Genomic DNA, 16,176 nt, shown 5'->3' with positions numbered 1-16,176 from the left:
TCCATTCTCTTAGGGACCTGTTATTTTGCTGTTGTCCAAAGTCTGAAATTTATTTCCTCATGTATTGCATCTTGTTCTACAGATATTCATAGGTGGAAGCCCCAGGCTTCTGATCAGTTTTAATAGTTTAAATCTCTCCAAGATATAAACAGATGACCTTCTCAATATTGATGACTTTCTTAATGTTAATACAGTGAAATAGAAAATGAGATGAGATACAATAAGTTTAGATGGCTTAAGAAAATAGGTTGCAAGCATAAGTTAAGAGATGAAAAGAAAGAAATAGACTTTAAAAGTCACTTTAAGGAAGACTTCATGAAAAATCTGAATTTGAGTTAAATCTGCAAAAAAGATAGCAGGATTGTGGGGTCAAGTAAAGGAAGTAGAAGCTAGAGAATTAATGTATATTATTCAAGAAAATTGATCCCCAAAACATGCCTTTGTGGAGGAGACAGACAGGGACCCCAAGACCCAAGACCCAGGACAACAGCTGAGTCCTAGGTGAATAGGGGCACACATGACCTTGGAGCACAGAGTAATTGGCACGACCAGTGGCGTGAAAGTGTCTGATTCAGCAGTGAGGAGCCAGTGCTTGAACTCTGGAGAATTCCAGCAGCAGAAGTCCAGTCCCGTGCCCCTGACCCAGAGCCCAAGATAAGGCCCATACCTAACACATTTCTTGGATTAAATATGGACATTATCACAGAACTGTAAGCGCCAGAGATATTTTACTATTTCTATTCTTCCTTGTTTGTCTGATGGGATATCTTTTTCCTGTCTGATTGGATGTCATCTTGTTTTCTTCTGTATTTGGTAGTTATTTTTGTATTTGGGTTTTTTTTAATTTCTTTTCTATTTTTCTCTCCTCTCTTTTCCTCATATCCTTCTTCTTTCTTTCTTTCTCTGGTTCATTTTTGTTCTCTTTCTCCTTTTTCCTTCTTTTTCAATGTTTTGATTCTTATCTTGCTTTTTCATTCTCTCCTGTAAATTTACTTTCTCTCTTTCCTCAACTACTTCTTGAATTTAAATTTTCAAGTGAGTAAACATTGCCTCTACCCTTTCTGATTACTTTTATATTATATTATATTGTTTTTCTCCTGTGTCCAATATTGGGTGATCTAGCCCTGACCCTACTATATTTGACCTCACTCATCATTTCAGCCTATTCTCTAATCATCTTAAAAGCCCCTGCTCCCAGCAGAAGGGTAAAATTACCTGACTGAGGGGAAAAATCCCTGCATACAAGTGTACAGTATATGTTTGACTTTGTTACATAATTTCAGAGTTTACTCCCTTGGTCAGAGGTAACAGGTTAACTGTTACCATAGTTTATCAGTACTTAAGCTGCACTTGAAATTATTGTTATTCCTAGCTGTACTACTACAGCCAGGATATCACACATGTTATAAATAGTATTTCTCCCTCGTCTGATAACACTGTGATGGTATGAGGTCATAATCAACACAACAGCCTGGTATCAGAAGATTAGGAGTGGAGCCAAATAGCAATGTTGCATCCTTTACAAATTGGGAAGCTAGGGCCTTGGGATAGCTATAAGAAAATGTGTACATCTAGAAGACATCCCTGAAGAACAGACACCCTCTAGGGAAACCTAATACTAGAGAAAAAGCTATATATCATAAGAAACTGGCAAGTGTCAACATAGAAAACAAAATATAAAAAAAAAGTAAAAAATGACAAGACACGGAAGCAAAATGCAACACCAGACCCCCAGCCCACACAGGACAAGCCAAGTACTCAAAGAGATACATGAAATTGGAAATTGAACAGTAGAACTTTCTAAAATGATAGTGGCATAAGTGAAGAAACAAGTGGTAAAGGCTAAGGAGAAAATAATCTCACAGGTATAGAGAGAAATGATGCTTAAAATTACACCTACTAGAGAAGACACAGTTAAAAGAATAGATGAGCTTATAAAGATGATGAAAACAAATAATGTCCAGCATAGGAAAGAAATTTAATCCATGAAACAGATCCAAATAGAAATCGAAGAGATTTAAACCTCTACTGAAAGTGTATGCAACAGGTTAAACAAAGGAGAGGATAGGATTTTATAGCCTGAAGACAGAATTACAGATAGTGATAATGGAAAGAAAGTATCTCAAAATTTTCAAGAGACCATGAAAAATCAATCCAACAGCTACAAGATGAAGGAAAGAATAATTAAATAAGTTTAATTGGGGCGATAAGAGAGCTGGAGACAGTACAAATATAAAACTTTTCACAGAAATTATGGCAGAAAATATTCCAAGTGTGAATGAAGAATTTGATATACAAATAATTGAAGTAATTTGAACTCCAAACATTCCTGACCAAAATAAAACTACAAGACATATAATAATCAAGATTCCAGAAATTCAGCAAAAGAATAGAATATTAAAAGCTATTAGAGACAAGAAACAGATCCAATTAAATGAAATACTTAGTAATCAATCTAACAAAAGAAATAAAAGATCTATGCTTTGTAAATTATAGTACTCTGAAAGAGGAGAATGAAGAGGATATCAGAAAATGGAAATATATTCTTTTCTCATGGATAGAAAGAAGCAACATAGTGAAAATGGCCATACTTCAAAAATTGTTATACAAATTTAATACACCAAAGATACCACTAGCATACCTCACAGAAGTAGAGAAAATATTCCTAAATCTCATCTTCAACCAGAAGAGACCGAGAATAGAAAAGGCAATCCTGGGAAACAAAGGCAAGTCAGGAGGCATCAGAATCACTGACTTGAAATTATACTACAAACCTACTGTGATAAAATCAGCATGGCAATAGCAAAGATATAGACCTAAAGCAAATGAAACAGATTAGACGATATGGACACAAATACAAACACACTCAGGCCCCTTATCTTTGATAAAGGGGCCAAACATGTTCACTGGAAGAAAGATAGTCTCTGTAAAAAATGGTGCCTGAAAAACTGGCTCTCTGCATGCCAAAGATGAAAACTAGACACATGTGTATCACTGTGAACTAAATTAAAGTCAAAATGGATCAAAGACTTAAATATTACAGCAGAAACAACAAATTGACTGGAAGAGAAAGTAGGTCGAAGGCTTGAAGACACTGGGGTAGGTACAACCTTCATGAACAAAACTAAACTGCATGGGAAACACTTCAAAAAATCAAAAACTGGGATCTCATCTTAATAAAAAGCTTTTGAACTTTAAAAGAAATCACCAATAGAGTGAAAGGATAACCCACAGAGTGGGAAAACATTTTAGATAAATGTCCCTCAGACAAAGAACTTATGTTTAGAGCATATAAAGAATTGAAAAATATCAGACACCCCAAATTCAAAAACCCAATCCAAATATGGGCATCTCAGATGAATATACACTTCTCAGATGAAGAAATAATAATGGCAAATAAGTACATGAAAAAATGTTCAACATCATTGGTCATTTGAGAGATGTAGATTAAAACAACACTGAGATTGCATCTCACCTCATAAAGAATGGCTATCATCAAGAAATCAACCAATACCAAAGCTGGAGGAGCTGTGGAGGAAAAGGAACACTTCTCCACTGTTGGTGGCAATGTAGACTTCTGCAACCACTTTGGAAATCAGTCTAGAGAGTCCTCAAAAATTTAAGATTAGGGGTCCCATTTAATCCAGCCATTCATATTCTGGGTATTTTCCCAGAAGAATTAAAAACATCATACCACAGCAATATATGTGCACATCACAGAGTAATTTGTCATCACAAAATTTTGGAAATAAGCCAAATGCCCATCAACAGAGGAGTGGATAAGGGAAATGTGGTATTTTTATACAATGGAATATTACTCAGCAGAAAGAAAGATAAAGTCGAGGCTCTTATAAGTAAATGGATTCAACTAGAGACCATACTCATAAGTGAAATAAATTAGACTGGCATGTGTAAACACTGTATTCTCTCTGTAGGGTAAGAACCTGAATAAGTAAATAAAACTGAAAGTTACAATAGATATTGTGAAAGGGAAAGAAACTGCTTAATAAAAAAAAGCAATTAGGATGAGGGAAAGAAGAAAAGAAAGAAAAAAAAAGAAGGGAAACACACACGCACACATAAGGTAGTTAAGATAATTGTACTACAAATTTTTATTGGTTTATTGAAAGGGACAGTTAATGTTTAATTATTTGATCAATCTTGCATGCCTATATCTGGTAATCAGCAACTACTTTGATGATAACAGTAAGTAATACAACAATGATTGTTGACTTCCTGTCATCTTGTTTTGATATTCTATATCATTTCTATAGTTTTATGTTTTCTATTTTTAGGTTTGCATAATTATTTTTTGAAATATTTTATTTTAAAGAGAGTAGTAAATGAGAAACAAACAAACAAAGAAATAGAACAGTAGCAGTATACCAGTATCACAAACATAAACAAATTAAAGAAGAACATTCAAAGTGATACAGGGTCTCAAGACAAAATAATACAAATCAACAGTGGTTGCTACTTTACATATTGCTATCCTCAACTACATTGTCCAGATTACCAGATGTAAGTATGAAAGGTTGCTCAAACCATTATAGGGAATAAGAAAATAATTATTCTATAAAACAGTAGAGATTTGTTTTTGTTTTTGTCTTCATTTTTGTTATTTTGTTTTGTTCTTTTTCCTTTACAATAAAAAACGTAAAAGTGAAGAACACCAACAAATAGAAGCAATACATATAGCTTTTACCCCTACTTTGTTTATTTGCTTGTTTGTACATTTCATACACCAAATATTTATTCTTCTCCAAGGTGATGTTTATGATTTTTCCTAAAGTTTATCAGAAAATGAGCATATTTGTAATAAATCTATGAGCAATCTTGACATTTTGAACATCACTGGCTCTCTATTTTAAAACATACATAGGTAGGTGAACCACATACAAATACTGTATATGTATGTACCTGTGTAAGTATGCTTGGTTAATAATGGCTTAGATGTGGAGCATTTAGGTATATAAATTTACACGTATAAAAAATTTCAAAGTAAGTGGCCCTTTATTTAATGAGTATTAAATAGAATATGTGAAAAATATCACACTTTTCCATTTACATTCTTGGAGGGCAATATTCAGGTTTCCCTGAGAATTGGAAGGCCATTAGTTTTTAGGTTATGGTACAGCAGGTAAACATTGCATTTAGAAAAACATGTACCTTCTTATGAATGTCCATATGGTTTCCTAACATCTTTCCTTCTGAGAAATTGCTATTATTGTTCATCACATGGCTCTTATGCTAAGTAAGACATTGTTTTCTTTTGAATTGAAAAGCTGTAACAAGACGTGGAACTGTGTTGTCTGGAACATTCCCAAACTGTGAAGCCCATACGTGAGCAGAATATAGTATTCAGATGTTCCAACCTACAGTTTTTGCTACAGTTAACCCCTGTGGAACTGAGTCTCACACCTCTGTCCTTCTGCTTTATGTTTACCCATAATCTCCCTCCTATGTCTTTGACTGTGTGATGCAGTTCACCATCTGTGTCCCCTACTAATCCTTGAGAGATATGTGTCTGAAAATGAGCTTACTCCTTCTTGCTTTCTTAATCACAATTTTATTCAATTTTTTCCTCTGTCATCACTTCTAGTGTTTGAGCTGTGAAGCATGTAGTCTTTTTCTTTCCTCTATGAATTACTTTTTTAATGTTAAAGATAAGAAAACAATAACAAGCTAACAAAGAGTAAAACAAAACAACACAAACAATAAAAATGATACAGAGTTTCAAAACAAGATGATAGGAAATTAACAATATTTTTTATGTTGCATATTGTTTCTTTCAATGAAGTTGCTCAGATTACCAGATGTAAGAATGCAATATTGAGCGAACAATTAAATAGAATAAAAAATAATAAAAAACTTTAGAAATGATACAGAACTTCATTAAACAAGATGGTAGGAGTTCACCAATGGTTGTTATATTGCATATTGTTGTCTTCAAATTAGTTGTTCAGATTGCCATATATAAGCATGCAAAATTGGTCAGAAAATGTAAGCATTAATTGCTCCCTTCAATAAACCTGCATACATAAACATCATATTGTCTTGCTTGTGTAAGAACCTGAGAAAGTAAATAAAACCCAAAACGTACCATAGATATTGTGAAAAGGAAAGAAACTGCTCAAAAAGGAGGAACAATTGGGATGAGGGAAAGGAGAAAAGAAAGAAGGAAGGAAAATTATATGAATACAAAGATGGCTAGGATAATTTTACTGCTGATTTCTGAATTACTTTTAACAATTATGCAGTATACTTTCTAATCCAGTTAGTAATTTCCTACATTCCTGACTAACAGCCAGAATATCCTTCACTTCATTCATTTTTTTCTTGGCTTAATCTAAGCAAACGATCCATTGACATCAAATCCAGCAGCAATGCAGTGGGAAGATGCCTGGCCAGAAGACATAGCTACCTGTTTTAACCACAGAAACTAAGCCTTTCAACATTTCTTGGTTACTTAAATTCTAAAACCTTTAATTTTTCTTAAAAAAGTGATAGTAAAATTGAACTACTCAGGTTTATTATTTTTAAAGATTATTCTTATTAACTGAATAGAGAATATTTACTAGAAAGTACAGACATGTATAAAAAATAGATACCACATTGATCATTTATTGTGTTAAAAGCAACCAAACATTTGGGAGATTAATGAATAAAATAGGTTGCCCTTATAGAAGGGCTATCATGGGACTATAATGAAGTTTCTTTTAATAGATGTTCAACAAACAAATTGTACACATGTATACAGAGAGCTATATAGTGAACTACGTAGTGAATGAAATTGAGGTTAGTTAGCTGATTAGTCAGTAGGTAGTATAAACCTATATAATCACTCTCTCTCTCTAAATATATATATGTATATTTAATATATGTTGTAGCTATATGTAGTATATGTTTGTACATGTTTGTTCATATGGTAATATTAGAAAATATATTTATCTCTATTTTTCTTTTTCTTTTTTTCTTTTTGGTCTTTTTGAGACAGGGTCTAGCTATGCAGTTTAGGCTGGTCTTGAGCTCACTTTGTAGCCCAGGCTGGCCTCGAACTTGCAACGATCCTCCTTCCTCAGCCTCCCAAGTGCTGGAAATACAGGCGTGCGCCACCACCCCCGGCTCTATTTTTCTTTTAACATTAAAATTTTTCTCATGCTATTATTTGTATCATGGTTTGCTACAATATTTTCTTACTATGTACTAATAGGTATAACATATATTTTTATTCTTAAGTATCTATAATATTTATAATTATTTGTCTCATGGATAAAATGATGATGAATTTATTTTACACAGATTATTAAATAATCTCTGAATGGCTCTTTAGGATAGAGACAAAAGAAGTGATTATTTGGTGATTATAGATATATACTATCTCAGAAATATAATGTAAGACACATAAAATTTTAAGTTTGGAAGTGGCTAAACTAAAAAATAATTAGAAGATTGCAAGATTTAGCTATGACAATTTGTGCTGCTATAAGCATGGGTGCACATATATCATTGTGGTATGATGTTTTCAGATTTTCTTGGGAAAATACCCAGAAGGGAAATAACTGGATTAAGTGGGACTTCTAATCCTAGTTTTGTGAGGAATTTCCACACTGATTTCCATGGTGGTTTTTACACTCCCAACAGCAGTGGAGAAAGATTTCTTTTTCCCCACATCCCCTGCAGCATTTGTTACTGGTTGATTTCTTAATGATAGGCATTCTTTCTGGGGTGGGATGGAACTTCAGTGTTGTCTTAATTTGCATTTCTCAAATGACCAGTGATGTTGAACATTTTTTTTATATATTTATTTGCCATTTGTATTTCTTCATCTGAGAAGTGTGTAAGGATAGCTGGGATACTTTAGCTGGGAACTAAAGTGTTTTCATCATCAGAAGAGCTCTGGTCTTCACTGTTGCTGAGAATGGCTGCAGTTCTTTTCCGGGGAGCTCTGATTTTTACCTCAAGCATGTCTATTTGTTTATTGAAAGGAACAGTTAGTGCTTAATTTTCTGACCAGTTTTGCATGCTTATAGCTGGTAATACAAACAAGTAATTTGAAGATAACAATATGCAATATAATGACCATTGTTGAATTCCTATTATCTTGTTTACTGAAATTCTGGATCATCTCTAATTGTTTTTAAAAATTATTTTTCATTCTCTGTAATTGACTAATCTTTCATTCTTACATCTGGTAATCTCAGCAGCTTTGCTGAGGAAGCCAATCTGTGATATAACAATCATTTTTAATTTTCTATAATCTTATTTTAAAATTCTGTATCATTTTTACTGTTTTGTTTTTGTCTTTGTTGTTGTTATTTTATTATTATTTTTTCTCTTTAAAATAAAAAAATAAGAGAGAATTATTGTGGTTTATTCAACCCAATATATTACAGTAATATAATTTTGATATAAAATTATTCTAAAAATATTTTTAAAAAATATTCTTTTTTGTTGCACACAACATTCATTATAAATATCTTAGTTGCATTTCTCCTTGCTAGGACAAATACCAAACACCCAAAGTTAGACCAGATAGATTTATTTTACCTTAGTTTGTGGAGGTTTCTTTCCATAGTCAGCTGTCTGTAAGGCAGGGTGCCGTAGCAGAGGGGCCTTGCAGAGGAGAAATAGTCCACAGCAAAGCAGGCAGGAGAGAGTCTAAAAACAATAGCAGCAGCAGCGGCAACAGCAACCTGCCTTCTTTTAGTTCCTTTATATTCCATCTATGCTATAAGCTCATTGATTGGTGCCACCCATACTGAGTGTAGGGCTTTCATTATCTATCCCCTTAGTCCAGTATCACATATGTGGTGGATTAACTAATGGTCAGCATGTAACACCCAGCTGAACTCAATCAGTGTGGTGCTGAGTGAGAAAAGCCCACCTGAGGATTGTTGCTGACAGCATAAAAAGAAAACTGGAGGGAAACTTGATATTCTGTTCATTCTTCTGGAGAAGCTTATCACTCTGGTTTTCCTGATGTGAACTAAACTGTTTTCATCATCAGAAGAGCTCTGGTCCTCGCTGTTGCTGAGAATGGCTGCAGTTCTTTTCTGGGGAGCTCTGGTTTTTACCTCAAGCATCCTTTCCTGGCTACAGTGCAGATTCCTCAGCTTGCTGATACAGATTCTTCATTCTGCTGGTGCAAACTTTCTAGTTTCCACTGTTGATCTTTGCTCCTTCTCAGTGCAGATCCTTGATACAGACTTGCGTGAGAAATTGTAGTGAGCCCACCAGTTGGATTCAAGAAGGAAATTGTCATAGGATCCAGGGCCCCGGTTGGATATCCTGGGTCTTTAGTGTGCGGACGGATATCTTGCATTCTTTTGCATTTGACTCTTCATGTGAATATTATAAAATAATCTTATAAATTATGTGTCCTGTATTAAATCCTTTCCCCCCCCTTTTTTAAGAGAAGAGAACAAAAACAAAAGTAACAAAAACAAATACAAAAACAAAACCACACAAAAGCTATAAAATGATACAGAATTGCAAAACAAGATGATAGGAAATCAACAATGATTATTCTATTACTTAGTGTTATCTTCAAAGTAGCTGCTCATATTCCAGTGTAGGTATGCAAGATTCATCAAACAATTAAACATTGACTGTTCTTTCACTAAACCAATAGAAATTCATAGTACAGTTATATTAGCTACAGTGTGTGTATACATATATATTTTTCCCTTCTTTCTTTTCTTCTTTTCCTCATCCCAGTTGTTCTTTCCTATTCATTTTTCTTCTTAAGGCTGACCACAACACCTTTAACCCACATTCAAACACCCTAACACAGCCATCTTCAAAACTCCCCACTTCTGACAACATGGGTCTTTGGGGGATATCTAAATATAAGCCATAACAGTCAGGCAAGTATTTTACACTTAGATGTTACCTCAGTTTGTTTTTTTTGTTTGTTTGTTTGTTTTTTTGTTTTTCTCCGGTACCAGGAACCGAACTCACGACCTTGCGCTTGCCAGGCAGGCGCTTTGCCGCTGAGCTAAATCCCCAGCCCCTGTTACCTCAGTTTGGATTACTGCATTTCAAACTCTTCACAGTAACAGGTGCTACTTCCTGGTACACTGCACCATACAATTTTAGAGCAAAGAATTGGAATAAAAACTTCAACATGAAACCATTCTTAAGGAACTCATATTTTACTTCCTGCAACTACATAATATCTTAGTGAAAACAAGAACAAAACATATATCTTATGTGAATGAAGGAATATTGGCAAATAGCAAATCCAATTTTCCATTTTCAACTTCTATTTGATGGTTATTGGTTGGTCTATTTCTCAGTGCATATTCTATTTATCTTTTCAGCTAGAGGTATAAATACTGACATTATTGCTATTTCTTTATATAATTTCAGTATAATCTACATAACAATTGATCATTTGCATTTCTTTGTATTTTAGCTCTCATTCTTTAGTTGGAGTATTTTTGTTATTTTAAAAAATTTATTTGTAAGTCTGGGGATTTAGCTTAGCGGCACAGCGCCTGCCTGTCAAGTGCAACATTGCGAGTTCGATTCTCGGTACCAGAAAACAAACAAACAAACAACAACAACAAAAAATTATTTATAGGAGAATAGATGCATTTGGAGACCATAATATTAAGTGAAATAAATCAGATACACAAACATTTGTGGTTGCTCTGATATGATAAACTGAAATTATAAACAGTGAGAAAAATAAAAGTTAGATGATAGGAAACATTTTTCTCAGATGGGAAGGGGATCAAGAGAAGGAGGATGGAGGAGGGGAAGGAAAGGGGATAAAAATAATTAGGATGTGTTATGCACATGTACCAATTTCACATAGGAAATGTAAGCATTTTGTACTGCAAACATATATGAGTAAAAAAAATTAAATTGATACAAAAAAGATATCTGAAAAAACCCAATTAATTGTTATTTTTGCACACATGCAGATGTTTGTGTACGTATTTGTTAACCTCTATTCTTTTTGTGTGGAAACTACTTGTTAATTTTTTTATGTACTTTAAATTTTGTCATTATGATTTTTGGTTTATAAGCATTCAAGTAATATTGTTAAAGAATTTTGGAGTTTAATCCATTGTGTTAACCTGATATAGCACAAATGAAATTGTTAATTGTTAACTAAATCCTATGTCACTGGTGGCAAAACTTTTAGGGAAGTGCTAAACTGTGAACCCAAACCCATTTATATGTATCACAGTGTTCCAATAAAGGAAGTAAATCTGAATACAAAAGTTTTAGTTTAGAAAAGATAACCCATGCATTAACATCTTTTGTCTTAAAAGAAAACACAATAACATGCATGTCTTTGGTTCATTACCATTATATTATATTACTTTGAATCAGAAATCAACTCATCTGAAAACATAATAATACAGTGAAGTATAGAAGTTTTGGGATAATTTACTGAATGCTAGGTCATCTTATCTACTAATTCTATGTTTTCCCACTGAAAATGTTATCCATTTTGTTTCACTTGTAGTAGCAACTACAAGTATCAATTTCTAAAATTTCTGGTTACCTGAATCTTACTCCTTTGGCCCATACCCTTATTGTAGAGTTCAAGTTATCATATGAAACATGAGTATATTTCTTATAGTTTATATGGCACTTACTCAGTATGGAAAACTCATGGAAGCTCCATAATTTATTATTTCAGAGACAAGACCTCTTTAATCTAAGCTACAACAGAGCTAGATGCTTGACTCTTCCTTTCCTTTTATATTACTTCTCAGTTCTCTCCTGCATATCATTCAACATTGGAGTCTATTCTACTGTCTCAATCTCTTCCTTTGTTTCAGATTTTAAATGTTTAATTTGTATCATTACATACTTTCAGTACATAAAGATTACATTTACATTAGGGAACTGGTACATGTACATAACACATCTTAATTCTTTTTTTAATACCACTCCTCCTCCTCCTACCTCTGGTGCCAGTTCCCTTTTGTAAAAGTTCCTATTATCTATCCTTATTTACCCACTAATTTACTTATACTTTGGATGTCTTATACAACAACACTTTTTGTATTTTTTTTTTTGTTTTTGTTTTTTTGTTTTTCTCCGGTACCGGGAACTGAACTCACGACCTTGCGCTTGCAGGTAGGCGCTTTGCCGCTGAGCTAAATCCCCAGCCCTGGATGTCTTATACAAGAGAAACCATTTTACATTTAAGTTTGTGTGTCTGATTTATTTTGCTTAAAATTATAATCTCATAGTGAATCCCTTTTCTGCAAGGACTGAAATATATACTTCTTTATGGCAGAGTAGTACTTCACTATGTACAAATACATTTCCATTAGCCATTCATCTGTGGATGAACATACAGGCAACTTCCAAGATTTAGCTATTAAGAGTCAGAGATGCATACTTAAATATAGGTATGCATGTTTCATTGTAATGTACTATCTTCAACTTCTTTTCAGGAAGATACCGAGAAGGGGACTAACTGGGATAAATGAAAATGTTTTCATTTTCTTTTTGAGGATTCTCTGTACTGAGTTCCATAGTGTTTGTATTAGTCTGTGTTCCCACCACCAATGTAGAAAAATTTCCATTTTCACCATAGTCTGCTACTCTTTTTTTTTTTTTTTTTTGTATTGGGACTCAAACTTAGGGCCTTGCTCTTGCCAGGCAGGTGCTGTGCCACTAAGCTACTTCTCCAGCCCTCATCATTTCTTTTTATTTAATCGTTGATACCCATTTTTCTTCAGTAAGATGGAATAAAACTGTCATTTTAATTTTCATGTCTAAGGATCAGAGATTTTGAACATTTTTTCATGTATTTATTTGTCCTTTTTACATCTTCTAAGAAGTGTCTATTTATTTTGGTTGATCATATTTTGAAATTTGTGGGGTCTATTTTTCTTAGTTATTTATATATTGAACATATTAGTCCTCTGAGGAGGAGTCACTAAAAACTTTTCCCATTATGTATGTGTCTCTTCATTCCATTGGTTGATTTTTGATATAATTTCCTGTGCAGTTGTGGTTCTGTTCAGTAAGTCCTTGCCTAAGCTTATGTCTACAAGAATTTTACCTATCTTCCACCAGATTAAGGGTTTCAGTTTTAATTTTAGATCTTTGATCCATTTTGCTATTAGTTTAATACATGGTAAGAGAAATGAGGCTAGATTCAATCTTTCTCAACACTATTTACTATCTATTTTTCTGTCCAGTTTTCCCAGCATCATTTGCTGAAGAGGTTATCTTTCCTCCAGTATGCATTTTTTGTTCTTCTGTCAAAGATTAGACAGCAGGATGTGCTTGGAGTTGTTTCTGCATCCTCCACTGTGTTTCTTTAACTCACACATCAATTTTTCTGTCAGAATCATTCTACTTTTTATTACTGTATCTTTTCAATATACTATAATACAATCCAGGCTTGTGAGGTCTCTTACTTTGCTTTTGTTACCGAGGGTTCCTTTGCTATTCTGAGTCTCTTCTGGTTCCACGCAAATTTTAGGATTGTGTGTTTAGCTCTGTGAAGAACGCAGTTGACATTTTGATTAGGATTGTACCAGATCTATACATTATTTTTGTGAGTTGGCCATTTTGACAATATAGCTTCTCCATACCTAGGAGCAGGGATATCTTTCCATTTTCTGGTGTCCTCTTCAATTTTGTTTCTTCAGGGTACTATAGTTTCCTTGCTGAGATCTTTCATTCCCTTGGTCAGCTTTACTCAGATAATTTTCACTTTTAGTGATGCTATTGAGAATGGTCTTGTTTATTAACTCCTTTCTCAATGAGCTCATTGTTGGTGTTTGGTTAAATCTCTTCTTATGAGTAGTGGTAAAGTACTCAGCAGAAATCATTTTCCTGAAACACTATCACAGACTTTTAAAAATGTTTTGCATCCTAAATTTTACAGAAGTTATACTATTCCTCCAAATTAATTCCTCTACTATATTTATAGCTAATTTCGTATGTGATTTGTCACTTCTCCCCAGTGCTTATATAATTTTTAGCTCCAGTCACTTAAATTCACACCAAGATACAAGGTCCATGCACTTAATCTATAGAGCACATTGTGCACTCTTGAACCTTGATGAGCATCCTTCCTTTTTTCTGAAACACTCCTTCCCCGGACTCTTTGAAGATCTCATCCTTTTACCTGCATCTTATCCTTTTCCAGAACCAACATGGAATAAACTGAATCAATATCAGTATAAACCTAACACACCCAGCGCCCAGCATACACTTATTAGATTGATAATAATAATCTTTAGGAATTGTGCAATCCTCCTTTTTCAGATTATGAGCTCCGGAAAGGTATTGGTATGAGTGCTATGTAGCCCCAGCACCTGGAGAAATGTCTGAATCATTAGAAGTATTCAGTGCCAAGTGAATGGATAAATATTGTAGAAGCAATCTTCCACTAAGAGTCTTCACAAGCCATTTTAAGGGTTGCTACTTAAGCTACTACACCTGCAGTGACAACAGGAAGTGTCTGTACCCTTGCAAGATCTTTATGGATCAAACCCAGCATGAAAGAAGAAAACCAGAAAAAATCTATATTACTTCCCACACGTTGAAAATATCAATGATGGTGATGATGGTTATGATGACAATAAAGGTAGTGATAATAAAGTAAATGTTACATTAAAAGAGGAAGATTCGAGAATGAACTCATGAAGCAATTTACCATCCTCTCAAAAAACTTACTCTACAAACTTGTTCAATCTGCTTTGACCACTATTCTATGTGGGTAAAAAAAGAAGTGTTTTTCATGACTTGTAGGGTCTCCTTCAAATGAAGGAAAGTGGCTTCTTATCACATGAACAGCTTCCACTCCATGAGTAATGCTTCAATGCTAATGCCATTCAAACTTTAAATTTTATATCTACCCACAATTCTATTCTTCCCTGGTCCCTTCCAACTGAAAGAAATCAGCCTGCAGTAAAAAACAGGATCTTAATTGGATCTTCTACAGGTTAAGATCCGAGAAAGTGATAAGAGGGAAGAAAATGAGACTCTTGGTGCTGGAATAAGGTTCTAATGCCACTATGGTGTAGTTCAGTGAAACACTCTGCACTGGGGAAGTGCTCTATGCTAAGACTTTCGCAAATGCGCTACTGTTATAGTATTCCTAGAGACTCACGTTGCGAGGGATTTCTCATCCTTAATGGTACATGAGCTGTTGTCTGCCTAAAACTTTTTCAAATGCTTGGTTTTTGATGCAATGATCTTTGTTATTTGTTTCCTCCACCTTGTGGGTCTGTGACCATACACACACACACACACACACACACACACACACACACATGCATGCACAGACATACACAGATTTATCAAGCTGGCAGTAAACCCAAATCCATATCCATTAATCCACAGGAGTGCAATTTCAGCCCACTGTTTACAGCCACTGTAACTAGGTCACATACTTATTGACCCTTGCTTTTCCTAAGACTGAACTCATCTCAAGTCCACTCTGACCACCCTTCTAGTAGGAACAGAGTTGCAGTATATTGGGTCTCCTAAGCAGTCGTTAGACCTCGCCTTCACTCTACTTTGGTGGAAGAGAAAACCCCTCCATATACCTCCTCAGGATGATGACAGGATTCAAAATGCTCCCAAAGCTAAAGAAAACTCTTGCTTAAAGTCTGTGGAAAAGAAATATATAATGGATTTTAACAGAGTTTTTTAAAAAACATGCTATCTAAAAGCAAGATTTTTTTAAGAAAGTAAAATGTACCTAAAAGTTTAAAATGGTCTAACCAAAAAAAAAAATGTTTTCTACATTGAAACTACTTGTTCTCTATTTTGCTGTGTTGGTGAAATTTGGCTATCTCAAATTTAAGTCTTTCCTCAGTGGTCTTGTACCTGCTGTATATTCCAGCCATGTAATACCAACCATGTACAAAAACTGAAAGGTTTTACTTTAAAATCGGAATAAGACAAGGATGTCCGCTGTCACCACTTCTGTTCAATATAGTTCTGGAACCACTAGCCAGAGCAATAAGACAGGAGAGAGAAATAAAAGGAATAAGGATAGGAAAGGAAGAAGTAAAACTATCACTATTTGCAGATGACATGATACTTTACGTGGAAGATCCCAAAAACTCTACAAGACTCCTTGAATTAATTAACAAATTCAGCAGTATAGCTGGATACAAAGTCAACACCCAGAAATCAATAGCATTCCTATACACAAACAACAAACAGAGAGAG

Source organism: Chinchilla lanigera, unplaced genomic scaffold (assembly GCF_000276665.1).
Source record: "Chinchilla lanigera isolate Chin_1 unplaced genomic scaffold, ChiLan1.0 scaffold00060, whole genome shotgun sequence".
NCBI classification, from domain to species: domain Eukaryota; kingdom Metazoa; phylum Chordata; class Mammalia; order Rodentia; family Chinchillidae; genus Chinchilla; species Chinchilla lanigera.
Note: the sequence above shows the minus strand (reverse complement) of the source record.